General features: G+C 33.0%; 1 long non-coding RNA gene across 1 annotated transcript in view; it reads right to left on the bottom strand.

The window, feature by feature from the left end:
- Positions 1-613: 613 nt before the first annotated feature.
- Positions 614-24,989, bottom strand: part of LOC129807777 (uncharacterized) — a 65,836-nt gene continuing 41,460 nt past the window's right edge. Inside the window, exon 2 of the long non-coding RNA XR_008752313.1 lies at positions 614-697. This is a non-coding gene — a long non-coding RNA (uncharacterized LOC129807777). The remainder of the gene's footprint in view (positions 698-24,989) is intronic.

A 24,989-nucleotide genomic window follows, 5' to 3' on the forward strand; every position in this document is an offset into this window, starting at 1 on the left:
ACAAGATAACGAAATTAATTTCAAGAATTTCTAATACAACTTTATAGAATAGATGAGCAGAATATGGCATATAAAAGGAGCAAATTTGTACATGAAACATGGAATTATCGACAAATTTCCCTCCTTACCCTCTCTCTTTCTCTCTCTCTTCCTCTTTACGTTAACATTAAAACATTTTACAGATAAATTTGCCCCCTTTAAAATTAAATTAATTCGTATTTGGTTTGAATTCTGACCCAACTCAATTCCCCTGATTCTCACTTAATTTTCCCAAAAACCAGTCCTAAATTATTATTGAAAGGAATGAGGGACAGAGAGAGAGAATGACTATTTTGTACACTGACAAAGTGATTGTGTAATGAAAATTCAGAGATTTCCTCTTTCACATTGATATTATTAGGAAAATTCCCATGAAATTTCATTGATAAAGACAACTTTCTCATTCTCCAAACATTATCTTCAATCTCCCATATTTTATCAATTTGTGCAAATTGTACTCAAACTCACAAACAAATCCTTTATTGAATTCTGTTACGTTACACTGAAAATCTATATAAGAGCTTTTTCCTCTTGAGAAATATATTATTATTGAGAAATCTTATAACAAACTTAGCCAGAACAAAATATTGTATACTCTTGGATATTCCGTCTGTGAATAAGCAATCAAGTCCTTTCGATAAATTCAATTACCAAGAATCTGCAAAAGATGGAAAGGAATTTCAATTGAATATTTCCTCGAATTGGTCTCATTACAAAGTCTAAATGAATGCTTTTTCGTAGAATATTTAACATTTCTTACTAAATACTTTGATGCTTAATGAACCATTAAATAAAACAGAACCATTAAAAAAGGTTATCTTCAATTCAGAGAGCTTAAAGAATTTGCTCACAGAAAAGCTTCAACAGGTTCTTTATTTTCATAAAAGATTTAACTCAGCAACAGAATAAATAACATAAATCACAAAAATAAGTAATCCAATGGCAATAAATAACTCTTGACATTGAGAAATAAAAAAGAGCATTTTTATGACATTTTAAATTTAACAAAAAAAACTGTATTCTGGATTCTCTCAGATGAAATACAAAAGACAAGGAATTTTGTAATCTTCTCAAAACTAAAATAAGAGTTGTATAACTTTCAAAACTCTTCAATTTAATCCCAAGGTAACGTTTTTAGAGCATTTATAGTTTCCATACGATAATACTATTAGTAAATATATCATATAAAAAACGGCTTCATTAATAAAATTATGAATAAAAATCATGAATATAAAAATAATAATCAAATGCATAAAATCAATTAAAAGTTAATTAAAATTTATTCAGCACTGTACAATTTTTGCTGTGATACTCTATTGCAAAATAATTGATAGAAATTGAGGTATGGAGAAGAGGGAGGTGCGCTCACCCTCGCAGTCCAAGTTTAATTCTCCGAAAGTGTCTCTACTAGAAGGTAAATGGCACTCTATCCGTTCTTAAACATTCGAATTAAAGAAAAGCTTACGAACAGGAGGGGGTCAAAGTCACCCGAATCTACGGTATGTAACTATTAAGAAGATCGGTGCCGACTAAAATCCTGAAAGCCAACATTCTGAAAAACCGAAAAAATACCGAAGAGAGAAAATCTCGTATGGGTCGAAATTCTAAAAGCCAAAATCCCGAATGGATCAAACATCCGAATGAGACAAAATCCCGAAGGGGCTAAAATACCAAAAGCCAAAATCCCGAAAACCAAAATTGATCCTTTTCGATTTTACCCTTATCGAGATTTTGGCTTTTGGGATTTTAACCGGAACCCCCTCACAAGAAGTTATGTTCTCCTCTAAAAGGTCAGAAAGTGATTTTTTCTGACCCTTAATTTTTCACCTTCTCGTCCTTAAAGGGTTAGGTCCTTCACAGACCTAAGGATTAGCAGAGAGACAGCTTAGCGTAATTATATGAGAAATATTGGTTAAAATGCATTTCAATCATTTTCCACTAAGTCGTCTCTCGGCTTAAATCGTAAGTGTGTCTAGGGCATTATCTAGAATCAAGAGTTATCAAGAGCTATCAAGAGTTTAGAATCAAAATCTATATCGAAAAATCTGTGAAACTTTACATTCAATAATTTAAGTTTTCCCCTTCTGAAAAATCTACATAAAAGTATTTTATTATTTATTAAAATAAAATTCTTAAAAAAATTATATAAATGCCAGAATTAACGTTTAAATCTGTAATATTTTAGAAAAACGAAATGCATATGGGCCAATCCATCTCAAAACGACCGAAAAAATCGCAAATCGAGGGGTCATGGTCTTAGATGTTTCTGAATTTTACATATGTTAAAGTACACGATAAAATAATATACCCCTATTTTTTTTTCGTCTGAAAAAAAAGATACATGGGTCAAAGATACATTCCTCAATTGCGATTTTTAGCAAATCGGGAACGGGTGTACTTTTTTTTTATTTGCAAGATAATTTTATACATATGTTTTGCATTAAAGTTTTTTTGTAACAGAAATCATCTAAGACCATGACTTACGGGTACCCCTATGGTCGTCTTGAGATGGATTGGCCCATATAAACTTGATTAAACTTTCCCACTTCGATCTAAAAGTCAGCTAGAAAAATATTGCGATTTCTTGTTTAATATTTAGTTTCTAAATAATTAGAAAACGGTTAAAATTTTGTTGGGTTCATTCCTAACTAAACGAAAGAAACAACAAAATATTTTTTTTAGATCGAATGTAAAACTCTTTCTTGTTGTAATTGGTAAGTACGTTCCGGACTTGGGTGGTAAGACCCCTGGTTCGATTGTCACTTTTTTTTCGTATTAATCTCGACATTTCAGCTTAGAATTAAATTACAAAATTACATCAATAAATTTATTCCTCTTAATTGTCTAGATTTTGATTCTCCAATAGTGTCTTGGATGAAAGGTAAATGGGGTAAATGGAACTCTATTTTCACAAAAAGTCGTTGATGTTCGAAGAATTCAAATTCAATTTCGAATTTTCATACTAAATTTTCGAACAAGGTGGGGAAAATTTATCAAATATCACACTAAAAAGCTGGCAAACGAGTTACTCAGTGATTATATAGTGATTAAATAATAAGACAGGAAGACTAAACATCATTGTATTGTTTTTTCCCCACAACAATGCGAAGATCGAGACATTCTTTCCGTACAGAAGTAGATCTTGAAAAATTCGAAAATCTATTTGAAGATCCAAAAAAGAGACTTTCTTACTTCTTAATAATTCCGCAAGGTGGATGAGGTACATCCTGTTCGAATTTCGAAGTGCTCAAGTGTCACAATGTGACGGTCTTCACATTGTTGTGAGGAAAAAAACTGAACAACGACGTTTACTGTTCTTGACCCAGTATTTAATCACTCCATAATCATTGAGTGATATTTCATAAATTTTCCCCATCTTGTTCGAAAATTTAGTATGAAAATTCGAAATTGAATTTGAATTCTTCGAACATCAACGACTTTTTGTGCAAATAGAGTTCCATTTACCTTTCATCCAAGACACTATTGGAGAATCAAAATCTACTTGTGATCGGGCTCATTCCGACACTTGAACACTTCGAAATTCGAACAAGATTTACCTCAGCCACCTTGCGGAATTATCAAGAAGTAAGAAAGTCTTTTTTTGGCTTTTCAAATAGCTTTTCGAATTTTACAAGATCTACTTGTGGATGGTAAGGCTGTCGGTCAAATTACGAACATTATTAAAGCTTCATTGTTTTACACAAATTAATTAATTTCTAAAATTTTCAAACTAATCTGCAATTATCTACATAAATCTTGGTTAAAAGATATTAGAAAAATAAAGGAAAACTAGGAGAAAATAAGAAAAAATGTGAAAACGGTCAATGAAGTTTGGTATGTCATGTTGGGCAAAGCGCGCTAAGCCCTAACGAAGCTTAAGAAGATTAGGATTTCTTACTGCTCGAGAGAGCAGTATATATCGACGGCTCCATTCCATACTAAATATTCTAAGTCTATTTAGAATTATATTACTCCTAGGGATATGTTGTTTCTGGGATTGAGAAACTGATGAAAAACTGATAAAGGAACTGATGAAAATTTGGTGGTCATCAGACGTTCTCTTAACGATATACTCAAGTTTTTCGAGAAAAAATTACACAGGCAGCAGAGGAAATCGCCAACTTCAAATGGCACTCCTGAAAGGTTGTCATTCTGAGATAGAATAGTATGGAATGGAACAGTCGTATAATCCCTACTCTACTTAAAGTCATATATGTATTTCGACTGCTTACCCCGAAAGGGACATATTAGCATTGAACAGACTGGGCCATTGCTCTTTTAATCGATTTTCAAAGAAGCAATGGAGAAGTGATATGACACCTTCATTTTTTTCGATTAGATAATTCACTGAGAACAGCGCCATCTAATGTAAGAAAAATGTCCAAGGCGGGAAATATTTTCAGTTGTTCAAAACAATGTAATTCACATTATTCACATGTATTTTATACTAAACTTTAATTTCACTAAGCCTAGACTCATTTTAAATGTATTTCAAAAGTTTTCACAAGAGTTTTATGAGTAAAATTGCCTTTGTTTTGATTTTTCCTGGCATCAGCTGATTTCGATGGTGGTCGATGAAATTTCGAACAGTGAATTCAAATAGAGAATGTTAACGGACTATGTAATATGAAAGTGTCAAGAAAAAGCAATTGACCGGGCAATTGCTTTTTGCTTTTTGTTCAAGGTATTTAAATTTGGCTAATTTTACTAAAATATCATTTTCTTTTTAAAGAATATTGTCTCAGAGAATGGAAAAAACATCAAATTGGTGCAAAAATTGTTTTGGTGCCGCAATTTTTTGATTAGTTTTTCCACGTGTAAAAAAGCAATGAAGGAGTAAAAAAGCAATGACCATGTAAAAAAGCCCAGTCTGTTCGATGTGATTCTGGTCCGGTGGTTACCATGCCTAGAGGCGCAACGGTTGGAGATACAATTGTGATACCTTTAAGAGACCCCCCTCCCAAGTCATCCCCAGAAGAAGGCCATTTCGTCCGTATACAAAATACCCTTAAATCATTCCTAAGAGCGGTTTTTCAAGGCCAATGGTTAAATGGGCTTTAGAGAGCGTATTTAACAACCGATTTTTGTCATGTTTGTGCTCGTTGGAAAGGCTTGGAATTTCTGAGAAGTCTGAACCGATTCCAATCGGTTATGACCAAATAAGAAATTTTAGTCCGAAATTCAATTGCATTGCTCCTAAAGTTATCCTGGTTGATCTTTTGAGTGATTTCGAAATCGGTTAAAAACGGTTGTGAACCGCTGAATGGTGTGAAAGAATTTCGAATGTACAGTATAAAAGTTAGGGGTTTGAACATTTCGCAAAGTATGGCACAGTTTGTCCCATTTTTTGTATTTTCTTCTTCATTTGTTTTCTTTTCATTTGTTGTTCCATCTTTCACAATTGTAAAAGGGATGCAGAGATCAATAGGGTGAAAGAAACACCTATTGACACTTTAAGAACTCGTGTCAGGACTTATTGACACCTTACTCTGTACCATTTGGAATACGAAATTCGAACAGTTATCCTTATCTAAAAACGCAGATTAATAAAAAAAACTGTGGTATTCCTTAGATTTTATTGGATGCATTAAATAAATTTCAACATTTTGACAATACTGTCAATAAGGGTTCCCTGTCGAAGATATGTTCCTTCGACAGTTCCTAATAAAATGTTTAAAATCTTAATTCTTCGAAATAGAACTTCTGTTTGCACACGGTAAACGTAATCTATAAAACAAGCGCTTTAGTTTTTTATCGATTTGCTCCGGGGGTAGGCAAGCACTCCTAAGACGGCGGTGGACGCCAAGAATATTATAACTCTCAAATTTTAAACAATCTATCTTTTTCACAGTTTTAGGGGAATTTTCTTAAAAACTAATTGAAATCTGCATGAAAAATAAAATAAACAGCAACATTTTGATTTTATCCTCTTTCAGTAAATAAAACAGAGTATCTAGAATATCTCTTATACATCGCTTTCCCATCAGTAGCTTCAGACACAATTTAAACAGAATTGGGAACACACGTCTCAATTAAGGCAAAACATACAAGGGATGTCTACAACAATCAACAACAAATAAAGCAAACACCGAGAGAAAATTGTAATTCCTCACGAACATATCAAATATCCAGTTGATATAATCAACAAAATTTTTATTATACACAATTTAAAAAAAAAACTCCTATGGAAAACTTTCCAATATCAAATTTTTAACGAGACAAAAAAACAATTTTTTTTTTAATTCTTTTACTTCTTATGACAATTTCACAGTGTACCTGACTGTATATAGCATTGCGCAGAGAAAATCAATTTGAAATTTCCATTCTCCTCTCTATACATACCAATGATTGTTATTATAACATCCAAAAATCTCAATCAAATTGTATGAGATTTTCAATTCTGACAAAATAATTTCCCCCCTCAAATCAATGTAATATACAAAATAAATTGTAAAATTTCAATTATACAAAAATATATTATTGCCTGTGGATTTTTTTGAAAGAAAGTTTTCCAATTGAACTTTATCATCAATTGATGTCCAATTAAAATACTTCAATTTAGCCCATTTTAATCTCACATCGCCACACAAATTCCACCCAACGTCCCCCTTTACCTTCCCGTTCCTCCATCATTCTATCATTACGACAAAGAAAATAAACACAATATCAATAGTGAAAAGAGTAAATAAGATAATTGAATCCTTCTTGAATCTCCATGCATCGTAATTTCACCTTCATCATCGTATATTCATCCATTGTCTTCTGACACAAAGTTTTGATGAAAATCTCTCTTCTTCATTCATCATCGTAAATTTCAATTAATAAATTTATCTCCCTATCTCTCTCTTTCTTGCACACACACACACACACATACCAAATCCGCCCAAATATTGTTTAAGAAGGAAATTAGTCAATTAAAAATGTTATTAAAATTTGCATTGTGGTGTTAATTTTTAATTAATTTCTCATCTTTTCAGGTGAAAAACAGGAAGAAAGAGTGCGAGAAAAAAAAGTCGCGGCAAGTTGGAGTTTTGGGAAAAGTATAGCATTATTTGACATTTAATTTACCTCGTTAATCTCTTTTGAAAATTGAGCCCCTCCCCCATCCTTCTAAGCTCACGCCCCCCCTTCCCCTTTTTTCTTGTTGAGAGCTTTTAATAAAATCCAATCCCAAAAAACCACCCAACTTTTCAAAAGTGCTTCTCACCACCTTCATTTCGTTGAATTCAATTCACATTCAATTTTCACATATTTACTCTTCCGTGAGAGAGCTTCAACTTTTCTCATTCGTCTCCTCACGTCACTCCTCCAACCACCTTGTATAAGGAATAATAAAAAGAGGGAAATAGCGACTGTCCTGACAATAATAATAACAATTTTATAGAAAAAGCCCAAATTAAATCAATTAAAACCCAAAAATTCAACTGTTGGCACATAATATTGGGCAAAGCAAATAAGCCCCGCCCATAGATAATATTAGGCCACACCCCGGTCAAAGAATAACAGCAACAAATGTTCAATGAATCTTTCAAAGAAATATATAAAAAAATATTCATTTATAAAGAAAAACTAAAATTAAACATTCTTAATTATTGTTCTAATTTTTAAGAATACGATATTCCATTATGCAAATAAACCCCGCCCCTTTTAAATCTCGGCTAATTACTTAAAAAGTAACTACACAAGAAGCAAAACAGCTGCCTTATAGAACCTAGTATTAGATAAGTCTTTTAGTGCACTTTTAAAAGACTTAAAGTGAGAATTTCCTGTTGAAACTCCTATAGAAGCTCTTAAGATCCTAAACAACTACTTAGAGTAATTACTTAGTGTTTAGTGGAAAGTCCTTTATAAAGGATTTAGTGAAAATACTTTTCATTTCCGTAATACAAACAAATTAATTAAGGACTTTATTAAAGTCCTTAATTAAGTACTTAGTATTAAGGATGAGTCATATCATATTACCTTCGCAACCTGTCACAAAGCGCAAACGTTTGTCTCATTTTCATATATTTTTTAAGTAGTTGAATGTTCCCGGCTAACACAAGGTAAGCTGTTACTAGCTCAGTGATTAAAAGCATTGTACTGTACATGCTCTTAAATAATAACTTAATCCAAGTCCATAAATTAAGTCCATAATAAGTACTTAATTAAGGAATTCTTTGAGCGAAAGTAGTGACATCTGGTGGCCAAAACTGCAAACTGAGATAGATAATGCAACGGACAGTTGTTAACCATTGAATTGGATAGAAAAAGATGTAACAAATTGTCATTTTAGAAAAACATAACCACAAAATGTTATTATTCACGTGAAATGTTTTTTATAGGTTTCCTTATTTTAGTGATAGATTTATAAATTGTGAAATTCAGTTAAATAAGTGAAGTATTATTTAACATATTTTTTGTATTTGGATTTAGTAAGTACAAATCAAGACTCTCCCCGTAGTTATACCTTGTAATCCGGAAATATTATATTGACGACAAGTATCCTAAAATCTACTAAATTTCCACAGTTATGACCTAAACTAGCGATACGGAAGCTTAAATTTCCAATAAATGTCCCATTTTCTGTTAAATCATGCTTTCAGTGCGTGATCTGAGAATGAAAATGACCCAAAAAAACTACCAAATTTTGATGAATACTCTCTCCAGTTCCAGTAGCGTATAATCCGAGAGCCGGGAGTGCATACCTTCCCATAAACTCATGTTTCGGTAATGTACATTTCAAAAGCTTTAAATGTTATAATTTCTTAATTGATCGTCCTATTGATTTTTTGTTGCAGATGCATCTGAAACACATCTTATGAAAAATTTGCGGACAACAACTGTTCCGTCCGCCAAGCCAACAGTTGAAACCAGTGTGGTGCCGGTCAACATAGCAGAGCTGCGGAAGCAACGTGTTAGTCTTGCTAATTAGGCAAAAGTGTTTTCATGAGTTTCTCTTTCAGAAATAAAAAAAAAATGAAGAATTAAAAATATATGTTTTATACATTAGGGTAACTGCTTAAAAAGCGCTTAATTGAAAGTCCTTAGTTAAGTACTTAGTGTTAAGGATGAGTCATGCCATATTAGTTTCACAACTCGCCACGAAGCGCTGACGTTTGTCTCATTCTCATATATATTTTAAGTAGTTGAATGTTCTGCAACTCCTTAAAATTAAGTCATTGAGTTAAGAACTTATTAATTACTTAATAAGTATTTAATGCGTTAGCCGGGTTATTAAATACTTAATGATTTCGTTCAGTAATAACTTTTCGAAGAGACAAAGTCAGTCCAAAGCCAAGCCAAAACTATTCGAAAATCTACCAGAAGCCTAAAGTGCAAGTTCACGTACTCGCCGCTTTAGCGTTGATTATTCTGCCATTTCGAATTTCGGTTTTCTTGACACTTCAATCGTCAAAAATGTCAACAACAGTGTGAAACGTTTGCTGCAAAAGTGAATTTTTGTGTAATTTTTTAAAATTGCAAGATGGCAAAACGCTTTAATTACAATTTCATTAAAATATTTAAATGCCCTTTTCATGAACTTGCTCACTTTTGTGTAAGTCGACGGTCTAAACCTTCAAACTTGCATAGAATTTTTAGGTAAGTTTTTTCTGATAAACCTTCTAATCGGTACGGAAAAAATCTCAACCGGATAGAGCTCTCAAATCGGGAACGTTATTACTGAACGAGAGGAATAAGTACTTATTGTGTTAACCGGGAGGTTTGCCTTGGTTTTGGAGTGGTTTTGTCCCTTCAAAAGGTTATTACTGAGCGGTGTCATTATGGAGCCTTGTGGATACATTCCGAACTCTCACAGCCAGAGTTTTCCTACAAAACATTCGAAGACATTACGAACATTCGAAGATCGGTTTCGAAAAACACAGAATACATTTTTGATTTTCGTTTAGTCCACGTGATGACACGAGTGTTCCCTGTTCGAATTTCGCAGTATATTAAGTCTTCACTTTGTTGTGGAAAAATCAAAGTAACCAGGATCTTAATACTCTTGACCCATTTTAAATCCCTTCATTATCATTGAGTAACTCATTTGATAGCTTCTTCCTGAAATTTCGAAATTATGTTTAAAGTTTTCGAACTCCAACGACATTTTAAAATGAAATGAAATACACACAACAGAAAAGAACAAGTAAAAATCTGGTCGATTGCACTACATTTTTCAAGATAAAATCCATTTAGGGGAAATAGCGTTATGCCTTAGACACACTTACGACTTAAGCCGAGAGACGACTTAGTGCAAAATGATAGAAATGATGTTTAACCATTATTTCGAATATAATTACGCTAAGCCGTCTCTCGGCTAATCCTCAGACCTGTCAAGGCCCTTACCTTTGGACGACTTAAGCTTCTGATAACTCAATTTTTTCTTCTATATTTTTAATGGATTTTACTCATGGCACTTTTTTCAGAAAATTTGAGGCATTCGACTAGCTAGCCATTAAAATATAATTATTATAATGGATTCAAAATTTATTAAAAACATATTTTAAAAAATTGTTCGAAGCTTGAATCGTTTGTAAACAGCGCACTTTCCCTCTGACTTAAATTGAATTAATTTTGCCTTAAATTCATAAATTTAATAAAGAATTGCATTAACAATTTTCACCATGTACAAAACTTTGCCTAAATTACACAACAAATTTTCTTTATATAATCGTTCTGCGAAGGAAAACGCTTATTCTGAATTTAAATAAATTGGAATAGAGTACAATTGTTCGAGAAAAAAAAACTTAATAAATTTATTAAGAAATAATAACAATCTCTGCTATCATAATTTTCAGGGCGGTCCCTAAAACGATTTCAGCTTTGAGGATGAATTTCCATCTTATTGGGCTTTTAAAAGAATCTTGTCTGCAAGTCATCGTTAAAGTTGCAAAATTATCTTTTTCAATATCATCAACAGTGTAAGAAGTTTGGAGAGAGGCAAAGGAAGAAAAAAAAAGTAGCATGGATGATGTGTAAAAGGAAAATTGCAATTTTTCCTTATTACTTTTCATCATTTTTATTACAACACATTTTCAATTTTCCCTCACAACGTAGGTACAGAGAAAAAAACCAAGCGTATAAAAGCTCCTTTATTATTACACTAAAATTATTTGTTTTTAACTTTACACAAAAAAAACGTTCCAAGTAATAATGTGTAAAAATTTAAGTGTAAATGTGTAAAAAAAATTAACTTTTTCTTTTAAACATTTTCTTTTCACACGTTTTGCATATTACACAATTCTTTAATATTACACAAAAAGTACACAAAAATTCTACATTGTGTAAAAAAAAAGTATAACAACCAACTGATTTTACTGTGTATTTTTTTTCCTTTGCCCTTCACATATTCTTATGTACTATATATAGGACAAAATTGAAATAAATACACAGACAGGGTCTTTTTCATTAGGAACAATTTTCTATCATTTTTCTTCGCGAATACACAATTCACAGTGACAAGTTGAAATTTGTATTTGGGATACGAAGAGGAAAGAGTGAAAAAAAATCAACGCAAACAAGATGATTCAATAAAATGGCAATAAATTTAAATTAAAATATTTTTTTTATGACTAATTCAATCATTTTTCTCTTTTGCATTGTCATACTATCTGTAATTTTTAACCTCTTATAGAATTTTCAGTATTGAATTCTTGCTGCCAAGAAGATTTTTCTCTCAAAGTATAAATTTCCCCTACAATTGCCTCTGGCTGAGTGCGAGTGAGATAGACGAGGAAAAATCACATGAATTTTATGTAGAAGAGCATAAAAGCTTCTCGGCACGCGCCACTCCAATTCATCTCATTTTGCACTCAATCGCCTCTTTTTCACCAACCAGCAAAAGCTCTTTCATTTCATCCAACAAAAAGCTCACTCTCCAATGTTGACTTTGTACAACAAAAAAACAAAAAAGCTCAGCAAAAAAACAGAATAACTGAATGTAAAGTGAGAAAAAAATTTCTCTTTCCCAAAAAAAAAAACTTTTCCAAGTGAAACGAACAAATTACCATTGATGGCATATATTAAATTTTAGTGGAAAAATATATATAAATGTTTAATGGTTCTTTCCTCTTTAAATTTATTGTACACACCATCCACGCACACTCCAAAAACCAGGAATTTTCCTTCGCCCTTATATGCAAAAGATGAGAAAATCCATTTGAATTTTCCAACGATCTTCTCTTCGCCCAACATAGTCAGACATGACATACAATTGCTTTTCTCCAATGTAAAAGTCTCATCATTTGCCTTTCTATCTCAACTGTCTCTTAGCATTTTTCACACCATCTTGCCTCACGATGAAAAATTTGAAAATGACAAAAGAGACCTTTCTGAATAACATTTTCAAAATGGAAGCTTTTTACTGGAAAATTTGCTGCATGATTGATAGACCGATTTTTCATGAAAATTTAGACCAGATCGAACAAATAAAGACTAATCCGGCATTAAAAGCTTTTAAGAAAAGTGTTGTCTATACTTAATTAAATATTTACTCCTGTAAAATATTTTAATCACTTCGCGTTCTCTGATTGGCTAGAGCTTGGAGTGCTTTCAAGCTACGGCCAATCAGAAAACGCGTGGTCTGAAAGTTTCTAAAAGTGATCAGATATTGAACTACAAGTAGATAAAACATTTATAAATATAAATAAAATCAGTATTGTATTACATTCCATAATAATTCCCTCCACAGTAAGTTTTCTTCAATAAATGATTTTAGGTCACGCCCCCTCTATGAGCCTTGGATAACAAATGTTGAAAATATTGTTTTCCTAATCTTTGTTTAAGGAATTCTATGACAGTTCAAAAAACCAAAACAACCACTTTTGTTATAAAAGAATCTCGAAGGTATAATCGACTTAAAAAATAAGCCACGCCCTAAAACTTTCTGGAAAATTTTGGCTGAAAATTCGTTCTAGTTTTTTTGGGCTTTTCAGCCGAAATTTTCCCATTACGATTGAGACGATCGATATGTCTTTTAGAGGCTCTCCCTTTCAGAAATAGCTTCACTGTCATTTATAAAAAATCTCTGATAGTCTCTGCAAATGACAAAACACCCAAAGAAAACCACGCCTCCTAGAAATTTAAAGAGGTGATTTTTCAATCTTTACTACAAATATTATGATAACAGTACAGAGAAAAACCAGTGATAAGCTCAGATAAGCTTATGGTAGCTGAGATTCTTTACAGGCGACCTCGAAATGTGTGCAACTCGGGGTGCTTGCAACTCGGAAAACGTGAAAATTCGATTGTGAGTTGAATTTTGGGTGTAAAGAATCGTGTCGAGTAAACTGTTCTCGGCAGTCGAAATGGATGAAATTGGCTCGACGCGATTCTTTACCCCCAAAATTCAACTCATAATCGAATTTTTACGTTTTCCGAGTTGCACGCATTCCGAGATCAGTTGTAAAGAATCTCAGCTACCATAGGCTTATCTGGGCTTATCAGTGGTCATTTTCTATTTTAAATAATCTGAGTGGGGAAGGCCAACAAAAGAAAAAAAGTTCATTGAAATCGGTTAATAAACATTAGGCGCCCGGTCCATATAGATATAGTAAGGGTCCAGATACAGTGGGTTGGGGTAGAGACGGATGGGACCCATCGTTAGAAAGATCTTGATCTCAAATATTATATACTAAAATTTTGTCAAAATCGCTTCAGAAACACCAAAAATGCAGTCCGGTCATGACATTTCTGATTATAGCTCGGGTCAGGGAACATCGAAGGAGGAGTGCGACCCACCGTTGGAAAGATCTCGACCCCAGCTACAACATATTAAAATATAAAGAAAAAGCATCGTCTAGTTTTCGAAATATGCGAGATCGATTAATCGAAAATCGATTTTTTGATTAATCGTACCTTCGATTAAATCGTGTGAAATTGGAGTGTCATAAAACTTGTAATACTCCACGAGAGCTTTCCGAAACACCAAAATTTGTCAGATTCGGATAATTAGAACCGGAGATATGACCATTTGAAAATTGAATTTTTGACGCCCTCTAGCTCGGGTCAGGGGGTCGGGGGGCTTAAGTTTGGTATCGATCGAAAGCTCTTAGGCCCAGCTATAACATACTAAAATTTGAGATCAATCGATGCCATAAGGGCTGAGTTATTGAAAAATCAAAATTTGGTGGTATTTCAAAATGGCGGAAGGAGGGGGTGGGGGGTGGATCTGACATCACCTACTTCTAACGGCCCATCGACATTCAACCTTTGCCGAAAACCGCTTGTCGATATCTCTTTCCGTTCTCTCTCCAGAAGTGGTTATACGACGGACGGGGCGGACGGGATGGACGTCCACGAAACGATTTTTAGCACACATGATTTTCGTAATCTATGAGTGTCAAAACGTGTACATCCAAAATTTGGACCCGATCTGACGAGGTCGGATTTCACCTAGGACCACAAAAGCTGAAATTGTAAAGAATCTCAGCTAAAATTAGTTGTTGACTGTATTGAAGATTGACTCTATCGAGGTCCCACTGTACTTCTCTTAGTGGTCTTCTATTTTTCTTATTGTCCATTTGAAACAGTAAGGAAATCTGAAAAATCCTAATCAGACATGGTACTGAATTACCCGATTTCTACGCAGTTTCCTTCCCACGGTTCCTAATTTTTACCTACTGCTTCACAAAAATTAAGGAAATTCTAAGACAAGTTCAAAAAAAATTGTCTAAAATAAAAATATTGTTGTTCATGATACAAATTACAAGTAGGGGCGTGGCCTAAAATGATAATGATTTCTTTGGCCAATTTTGTATCCACTAATTAAACTTCAACTCGTGCTTCCCGAATATCTTCATATGGGTGTGGCTTAAATTTATTTCAAGGAGGAGCTTATTGATCAGTTCAAACATAGACCAATATAAAATGACCGTTAATAATATTTCATATCCTCCATTTATATTTCAAGCAAAATGTAAACGTTCTTTTGCTAAAAAATCGCGTTTTAAAAATCCCATTACGTTTTTGTTTTTTTTTTTAAACATTTTTGTATTTCAGAAAGCGTATTTTCGCATTAAGATAATCCGTATTAAACTTTAAAAGCAAATAACAAGATTTTGTTTTCAATATCATGATTACAATAATCCATCCCCTGATATGAAACTCACGATAAATTAATAATGATTACAACTTTTCCATTCAAGCTCATCAATTTCAGCCCAAAATTGACATGAATTAATGTGAAAAGTAAATTAATCAAATTTTACAAACTCCCAAATCCATCTTACTCCAACTTTATGTCAAGCATAATCCGTAATTTTATCCAATTGTTTCTAATACTTTTCCATCCACTCTCTTGCTCTCTCTCTCTGTTTCTCCCAATTGCAAAATAAAATCACTCTGAGCCAAAGTCAAACTTCTCATGGGTATACGGAAGAAAATCCCTCTTTTCATCGAATCTTTTTCCTCGTCTTCATCCCAAATGAACACAATTGTACCAAAGCATACACACATATTCCTCAAGCTGTATTGCCAATTTTCCAATCGTAAATCACTGTGTTAGAAAATTGAAAATCCATTTCATTTTGGAAAAATGTATAAAATAGGATTGAGTTTGTCAATTCGACGGGAAATAGAGCTGCCGTGTTGAAGGTGGTATAGATTGGTGGTGGGAAAAAAATATTGAATTGGCAAGAAGGAAAAGCTCAACGATTTTTCTGGTGATGAAGGACAATTTTCCCCGGGAAGAGCAAGAGAGGCTTGAAAATTTTCAGAGATCGCTCGTGAAATTCAATCGCTATTCGGAAAAAGCGGAATTCTTTTTTTATTGCACGAATTAACCAGGAAGTACAATAATAAATAATAATTGTTCTATTTTTTAAATCCTACCAACCCGTCAGTCTATTTCTCACAAGAAGCAACTTTCTAAAGAAAAATGACGTAATTCTAATTGCCGGTTCGATCCTACACTATAGAATCTGGAGGCCAAACGGTTAGAGATAGCGACTTTTCATTTTAGAAGACCCCCTCCAAAAGTTGATTTATAAGAAGCATTACTTTCATTTTCCCTATCTTCCACGTCTTGTAAAAATACGACAATGGCCTTAAAGCATTTCTCAAGGACTGTTTCAAGGTCAACAGTTATAAAGTTCTACAGATCGTATTTGTCATCTTATTGATACAAGACTAAACTCATTTGAAATGTCTTGGAAGTCCTGACAAATGAAAATAAAACTGACATTTCTTTATAAGTCGTCGATGACCAAAAAACATTATTTTTAAGGTCAAGAACAAAACAGTTTCATCTCGAACACTAATTTTTTAACCAATTGAAAAAAGTATGTTATGAACACAAATATTATTTTAGCTTAACCAGTTTTTTTTAAATAAAATTTCAAAGTGATTTGTAAATTACTTTAAAAAACTGTGATAAAAATAAAAATATATATTAAAAAAACACTGTAATACAGTGGAAGAAATAATACAAAACAATCTTAATCTGCCAAAACAGAATTGAGCTAAGTTAAAAGCCGAAGAAAATTTAGTGTTGCCTGAGGAAAAAATTTAAAATTTGAAAGGTCATCTAAATGAACGGAAACGTAAATACTTGGTAAACATTATTTTTTTTTTGGTTAACCCTTTAAGGACGAGGTCAAAAATCGAGGGTCAGAAAAAATTATTTTTTCTAACTTTTTAGGGAAAAATACAGCTTTAGAAGACCGTAGGAAAAATTTTATTTTTGGGTCACGGGTGACCCAATCGTCATTAAAGGGTAAAGAGAAATGCGAAAAAAAGATTTTGTGCATTTTTCTGAGTTTTTCATAATTTTTCCCAAAAAAATTACAAATTTTGGACTTCCAGTAAAGGAGACCTATATTAAAAATTTATTTAATTTATTTAATTATATATTTATTTGATTATACTTAGTCATTATTTTATTTTAGACAAGGGGTCATCCAGCACTGCTGGGCATGAATCTAACGAATGGGGATTGTAAAATTGATTAAGTGCCTCACTAAAGATACAGCATAAATCGTTGAAGCCGTCCTCCTTCGTCTTCAATTCAAAGGTCACCGGGCCAAAACTAACTAGGAAGTCCGGCCACCATAATTGTGGCTTCAGAATGAGGTTAGTACCTCACTAACACAATGTAAGCTGTTATTAGCGCAATGCTATAATTAAAGGCATTCTCCATGAGTCCTGGAGGAAATGAGTTGGCCTCAGATAAATGTCCAAAAAGGAGTACCCGCGACGAATTCCCGATTTTCTCTGTAAATCCTCATTTGGAGTAGTGGACAGACAGTGCGGACAAAATTTCAGAGACAAATCACAGATTTGACCACCGAGGAAAACGCGTTGAAGCGTCGAAAGCTTTGGCAAAGAATTTTGTGTTTTCCTGTCCTGAAAGAATTGCACCCCCTTATGCATCCGGAGGGAGTTGATCTCCTTGAACTTCTTATAGAAAATTGCATTATTCCTTAAAGTTAAGTCATTTTCACAAAAAAAAAATCCTTGTTGTAATTTAGCTGATTACAGTTATTTGGGTTAATTGTGAATAATTGTCGATATTACAATAAAAAAATTGGAGTGAAATTTTGAGCTGGAAGACACATATTCTTTTGAGCTGTCCCAAAATTCAAGATAGGTTTGAGAAAAACCCTTTTGTGCAACACTATTTTGGTTAATAAGGAATGCAAAAGTACATAGGGTGGAATCACCAGTTCTCGCCAGTGCCCCACTTCTCGCCACTTACATTGAAATCGCTATTTTTCGCAATTTATGAAATAAATGAGTCGCAATTTTTTTGTATTGTTTCTGCTTCTACGCATAGAATCGAAAAATAATAATTATTCGTTTTGGATTCACGATTTTGATCACTTTTTAGAGCAATATTTTAAGCAAGTGCATTGAATCCAACATCTCTTACCAAATGTACTAAGTGTCGTCAAATTTTCATCAGGCCAAAAATACCTATTTGGGTAAATAATTTGTCTATTGAATATTTAATTGCACTTGTGGAATACATAAAATTTTTATTTAGTCAATTAATATTTCATTTTATATTATTTTTGTATAAAAATGAGGCATGGCGAGAAGTGGTAATATTCTGGAATTGATTTTACCACCTGTCGCCATCTCTTTTCAATAGGCGACGCTAAGTTCACTTCGTACATTCTCAGTTGTCAAATCTGCATTGTTTACTTTATGCAAAAGTTTCATAATTTGATTTCTCAAATAAAAGTGAAGAAAAATCATTTAAAGTGAGTAATAATAAAGTGATCACAAGGAAAGAGAAATGGTGAATGTATTCTTTTCATAGCATTGCCTAAAATAACCGAGTGTGGTTCTTTTCAAGTGGGTGGCGAGAAGTGGTTACAAATTTTACAAAACTGGCGAAAAGTGGTAAAAAGTGGCGACGAAATGGTTATTTTTGCATTATTAATAAAAATCAGTTTTTTAAGTAGTCCAGCGTTATGTTCTAGGATTATTGTTTTCACGTATCTAGAGCCAATACATCTAAGTAACTTTCTGTCAAATTTGACTTATCTTGTAACAAGGATTCAAAAGTCATGATTAAATGAATTTAATTTTTTCCTAAACATGGCGATAGCCGGTTATTCCACCCTATTACAAGAAGTGACACGATCTGCTAATAAGGATAAAATAGAGAAGAAAATATTTTGTCGCATTTCAGAGATTTTTTGCAACCGAAGCGCCGCCAGACGTTTGTCAAGTGAGTTATTTGTGTCTCTATCTCTCTCTCGAGTTGAATTGCGCGCGATTTAGGAAGCTTGTCATTTGAAATGATATTTTCTTTAAATTTCTTCATATTTCCGGAAGATTCAAGTAAAAGGGTGTTTAGTGAACAGCTATCCATCTTTCGACAAAGATGTCAAGAAGATAATTTATTTTTATGAGAGTGTTTCTTTCTATTATGTCTTTTTGGCGCAAAAATATTCATCATGGCACCGTGAATAAGCGGGATTAGTGTTACCAGAATGTGAATCTGCAATTTCCATTAGAACTATCAACACAAAATTTCCGATACTACACGACTTTTAATAAGCACAGGTCTGCTCTAGAGTATGCTAGAACTAAAAATTCATGGAAATTCGTGGAACAAAAAAAGTGGCCGGAATTGCAAGCTGGCCGAAATTTGGCACACTTACCCTATTTGTTTTATAGGCATTAAGGTACCGACATAGAAAACTACTGAGTTGAAACTCTTTTATTACTTAGTGAGAATACTTTTTATGTCCCTAATATAAATTACTTAATTAAGAACTTCAACAATGAGCTTAATTAAATGCTTAGTGCTAAGGCTCATTTTCATATATTTCTTAAGTAATTTAATGCTCTACAACTCCTTAACATTAAATCATTAAGTTAAGAACTTATTATATACTTAATAAGTACTTATTAAGTACTTTATGAGTACTTAAAGGACACTCAATGAGTAAAGTGGTAGAGCACTCACTCTATGATGCAAGTGTCCCGGGTTCGAATCCCCTTTAGGTCACCAGGAATTTTTCTGGCGTTAAAGGTGTTCGGATTGCATCCAGTGAGCTTCACTGCACTTGATTCCACGGGCATGGGACTGACAACCTCATCCCGTACAAGAAAAAATAATAATGGATGTCTAGAAATCCCCTTGCGGGAAGGCCTTGTTCCTTCATGGAATGTTGTGCCAGCATTATTATTATTATTATTTATTATAAGTACTTAATATGTTGCTGGAATGGATCAGCCGGGTTATGTGTCAAAATTTAGCTACCTGTCAATTTTGAGTTATCCAATGGTATCATACACACATTCTCCGATTTAAGACGAGATTTAACGAGCACATCCCTGGTCTGCAGCGAAAACAATTCAAAGGGAATATCATTGAAATTATTAATTTGAGCATTCCACAATGTCAGATTCACTCTTTCACTCTTTTTATTGCCCATCTTCAATTTTTCTCCCCTCCCCTTCAGCCCATTTTCCACCCAAAACTCTCAATACATTTAAAATATATTTTTTCTCATTTCCCGAAGGAGTAAGTAAAAGAGAAATTTTTGCCAGAGATTGAATGAATAAGACAGAATTGATCGAAGGGGTAAAGGGGTGATAGAAGCCGTTTTCATCTTTTACGATTATTACTATTATTATTTCCTTGGAAAAATTTATTGCACATAAGATCCCATTCCTCGATATCTTTTCCACCCAAACTCCCTCAAAAAAAAAAGAGAAACTGACTTCAGAATCTTCCCCTTATTCAGCTTCTGCTGCACAATTTTCATCATATTTTGAACTACAGAGAAAATTGGTGGAAAAATTGAAAGAGACAGAAATTTCTCCTCTCAAATCAACAATACTCCTAACATGTATCGGAATGTTATTACAAAGTGCAGAAAGTTTATTTTATTTCAACCAATTTCATTGCAATAAATAATAAAATATAAATTTCATATAAATGAGCTGACTTTACACTGCACTCAACATTTTTACAGCCACAATTTTCCACTCTCTCCATCTCTCTCTCTCTCTTCCTCTCTTTTATATTTATTTTTCCCAATCATAAAATCCAAGCAATAAAAAATTTTCTCTACAAAAACTTTTTGCAAGGAAATTGCTCTGAACCAATAAAAAAAAATTCACTTTTCATTGATAAAAGTGCACACATTTTACTTGTCTGACTCCCTGGAAATAGGATTGAAAAGTTTTTCTCTTCCAAATAACATCCCCTCTCTTTCTCTAAACTTTGAAAACTATTGAGAATTTTATTGCTTCTGATAACTTTTACCCAAGTAAATAGCAATCCCGTAATATGAGATTACATGGAAAACTTTTAGTTCAATCCGAGAGTCCTTCAGATGCATTTTTTCGGCATAAATTTCTATTATAGGTTATTTTCTTGGTTAAACTTCCTTCAAATTCAACTAAATATGGAATAAATTGTTTATCCAAACACTGTTAGAAAATGAAATTGATTTAACAATAAAAAAAAACAAAATAAAATGAAACGCATGGGATATAAGATAACCTTCAGCCAAGACACATACCATACGTAAGGTTTAGCCATCGATTAAAATCTATAATTTCTTATCAGGCAAGAGTTTTCGGCAAATTTCGACTTGGAATTGTATAATAAAGGCATATAGGGTAAATTAAGCTCGTTCAAAACCTGCTCCAAATGGAAATTTTTCGCTATTCCAAATGGAAACGTAACTGTTTTAATGATAAATACAGTACTAAATTTTTATATTTATATATTTTCTATACCTCAGTTGCATTATTTAGTCAATTTTGCTCCAAATAAAGCGAAAATCCATTCATATTCACAAATTTTATTTTGTTGATTTCTCAGAAAAATTAAAAGTGTACCTTTTCACCATCGAATTTTTCATCGATCGATCATGTTTTCCAATGAAAAACACAATAAGGTGACTGTTGTTTATTCGTTTTGTTTAACATTTATGTCTCATTTCTGGCTAATTTAGTGAAATTAAGTGCTAATCTTTATTGTTAATGGTACGTGAAGTTTTCGAATGAAATAATTACCTATTTCGTAAACAAAAAGGGGTTTTCTGAAGTGTCTGCAAATGCTTCAATAGGAAACTCTGGAAATATGATTTTTTTTGGAGAGATTTTCTTTTTGTTTTAGATGGGAAAGGAGAAAAGACCAGGAATAAGATCAAATCCTGCACTCAGGAGCAACTAAGCAAGGTTTCGGAAACCTTTCGTCGTGGTTTCACTTACACTGTTTGTCTCCAATTAGAAACTTTCCCATGTCTCCATTTGGATAAATATGTTTCCAATAGAAGCATTTTACACTCGCGTATTTTTCTTTTACTTAAGAAGTTTTCAAATTATATTTAAAGAATTTTCACTAAAAGTAACATTCTAGAAGAGTCAAGGAGCAAACTTATGTAATTCTCTTCAGAAAAAAATTGAAATTAATGTGTTGAATCTTCTGTCAAAGTTAAAGCGTCTGGAAATGGTTTTGAATTAGGATATTTACCCTATGTTATAGCTGCAGTTCATATATGTCAAACAAAAAAAAACTTAAGTGATATATGTCCAGTTCTTATTAATATTTTGACCTAAATTTTTTGTATGTGGAAGGTAAAGTGCCCTGTAATCGGCCGGCTATTATACATAACACTAATCAGTGAAAATTTCATAGAAATTGACTATAAAACGTTGAAAAAGTTGACTAAACAATTGAACTGGTCGAGTCGAGAAACCGGCCGATTTGAGGGCGCTTTACCTTATTTGTTTCAATGAATACTTTCAGATAAACGTATAAAAACTCCACATTGATGGCGCTGCGGTAGCTTAGAAATTCAAACTCATTTTTTTGAAAAACGCCATTGTACACTTTGATAAAATTTTACTATGTTGTAATCTAATCTATGAAGTTTACAAAAAGCGGCGTGATCATCATTTTGATTTTCGGAGATCAAAAACTACCTTTTCTCCAGAGCTCTCGACACGCTTCGTGTTTTCCTCAGTGGATGGGGAAGAAGTTTTTATTAGAAATCAACTTATTTACATTTTTTCGTTGAACATTGATTGAGCTTACTCGAAAAAAAAATGTAAACAAATTGAACCCACTTAACCGATTTTGATGATTTCTTCGTCATAATTGTAAGGGACATTCATGTATACAGGGAGTTCCGGTTTAAGTGAAAACGGACTGAATGAATTTGATATAAATTGCCTAGTATTGGGAGCTAATTTTTAAATCATTTTTGAAATACCCCTAAATATAGGGGGAAGCGGTGCTATTTTGAGCTGTGGGGCTTTGGTTTTTTCGCCTATTTCTAAATGAAGCTAGACTTTAAAATTATTTTATTTAGACCCACAATTGTTTTACCTATCTAAATTGTGCAATACGTTAAAAGCCAGTCCCAGAACAACTGCTCAAAATAGCCCCACCTCCCCCTATACAAGAATCTTTCACGCGGTAAATTTGAAATTCACTTCTTATGTACCATAGGAGCTAAAAATGAACTGAAAACTTGACACCGAAAAACGTTTCCGTACATCACAGTGTTTCTGTGACTTGTCCCAAAGAATCTCCTGTGAGTATGCAATTTTCCTGTGTCATAGAAGTGAATTCGCGGACTTTCTTTCGGCCCCGGTAATTTCTTTCAAAGCGGAACTCCCTGTATCTCTTAAAAAAAAGTCTAATAAAGCGCGTTCTCTAATTGGTTGGAGCTTGAAATCATTGAAAGCTCCCTCCAATCAAAAAACGCGTTATATTTTTTGGGATTAAATTCCTAATTACGAAAAAAGTTAAAAAAAAAAAACATTGATTTCGAGCTTAAATTCAATGTAAATTTTCTGCTTTTCCTATTTCAAATAAATTTTATTCTTCGCAGAGGAATTGATAACATAAAAAGGCTTAAAATTAATTAAGATAATTAATTTCAGAGACGATGTCATTTTCGCATGAAAACTTGCTTTAATCCATTCCAAGTTCCAACCACAGTGAAATGGAGTGTACATTAATATCGCTACGAGGGATTTATAGTGTTTGATGTACTTGAGAGATAAATTGTTAAGTAAATTAAATTTATTATTAACAAATATTGCTGAGATATATTGTTGGAAGAGAAATAGTTGTAATATTGGTGGAATAGGTCAATTGGATGTGTACTGTATAATTTAGCAATTATGCAACAAATTTGCCTCCTAAACTTATTATTATGCTGCACATCAATTTAATTTTAAACTTCTATCTCTTTCTCCCTTCCACCCATTTTAGCTTAGGACATTTTCTTCCTTTAATTTTACCCATTCCACCCTTCAATTTTCTCATTTTCCTTCCTTCCCCATCTTCATTTCTCTCTGTCTCTCTCTTCTTCATCACCACAGGCATAACCTATTATCACTGGGCTATTTGCCTCAAATAGGCCAAAATGAGACCATCGGTGTAGGAGAGGTGTGGGCAGAAAAACAGAGAGAAAAATGGTGAAAGAGGAAAACTTTAATAATGAAAATTAATGGGATATGGCGCTGTGGAAAATGCACGTAATCTAGATTAAATGCTATAAAAATCGCAACGCATCATATATCTTGTTTCTCTTTTACTCCCTCCTACAAATATATATATACACATCCAAAAAAAAACTCTCATATCTTCTTATAGCTCGCGTTCAACATTCTAATGTCAAACAAAATTACAACTTATAAATAATATAAAGCTTTTCAAAATGATAGATGACGCAATTCTTTCTCCCATTCTCCACGCACTGTTTATATTATCTCTCTCTCTTTCCCTCTTAAGCCTCCCTCGCGTTTTTATTTATCCTCCATTGCCTCCCTTTTTCCTCTTATTTTCCTCCCCATTATTGTCAAAAAAAAGAATATTTGAATGCCAAAAAATCAGACAAAGTGGTGCCAATTTTAAGAGCTCATCTCCAATGAAAAATTCTCAGTGAAATCTCAATGAAAAATTAGGAAAAACTTTAAAGTCGTATTTAGATTGGGTAATGCTCTATTAAGAAATTAACTCTAAATTTGTCCTTTAATTATTTTTGTGTACTGGACACACCTAGAATTTAAGCCAAGAGACGTCTTAACGTGATTTTAATCAAAGTAATGATTAGACTACATTTCCAACAGTTTCCCATTAAGTCGTCTCTCGGCTTAAGCCGTAATGCCCTAAACACACTTACGACTAAAGTCCAGAGACGACTAAGCTCGTTCATAGCTAAGTCAGTTCCTGACACACTACATACGAGGCTTGACGTTTACTGGCACTCACAAAACATAACTTTCGTGGGTTTTTCTGCACATAGTTCTACTATTGAAATACACTAAGTACTCCTTTGAAGACGAAACTACCCAAGGGGCATATGATATCCAAATAATGTATGTCTCAAATGTAACCAACATATTTTCATCGTAATCGAGCTATTTCTTAAAAATATAATGTATGAACGCAATGGATGTATATTATCTGAAAATTATGTGCATTGAATGCCAATATAATAACTTGACTAAAAATTGTAAAGAAAATATCAGTTATTTTC

This window comes from Phlebotomus papatasi, chromosome 3 (assembly GCF_024763615.1).
Source record: "Phlebotomus papatasi isolate M1 chromosome 3, Ppap_2.1, whole genome shotgun sequence".
Lineage (NCBI taxonomy): Eukaryota > Metazoa > Arthropoda > Insecta > Diptera > Psychodidae > Phlebotomus > Phlebotomus papatasi.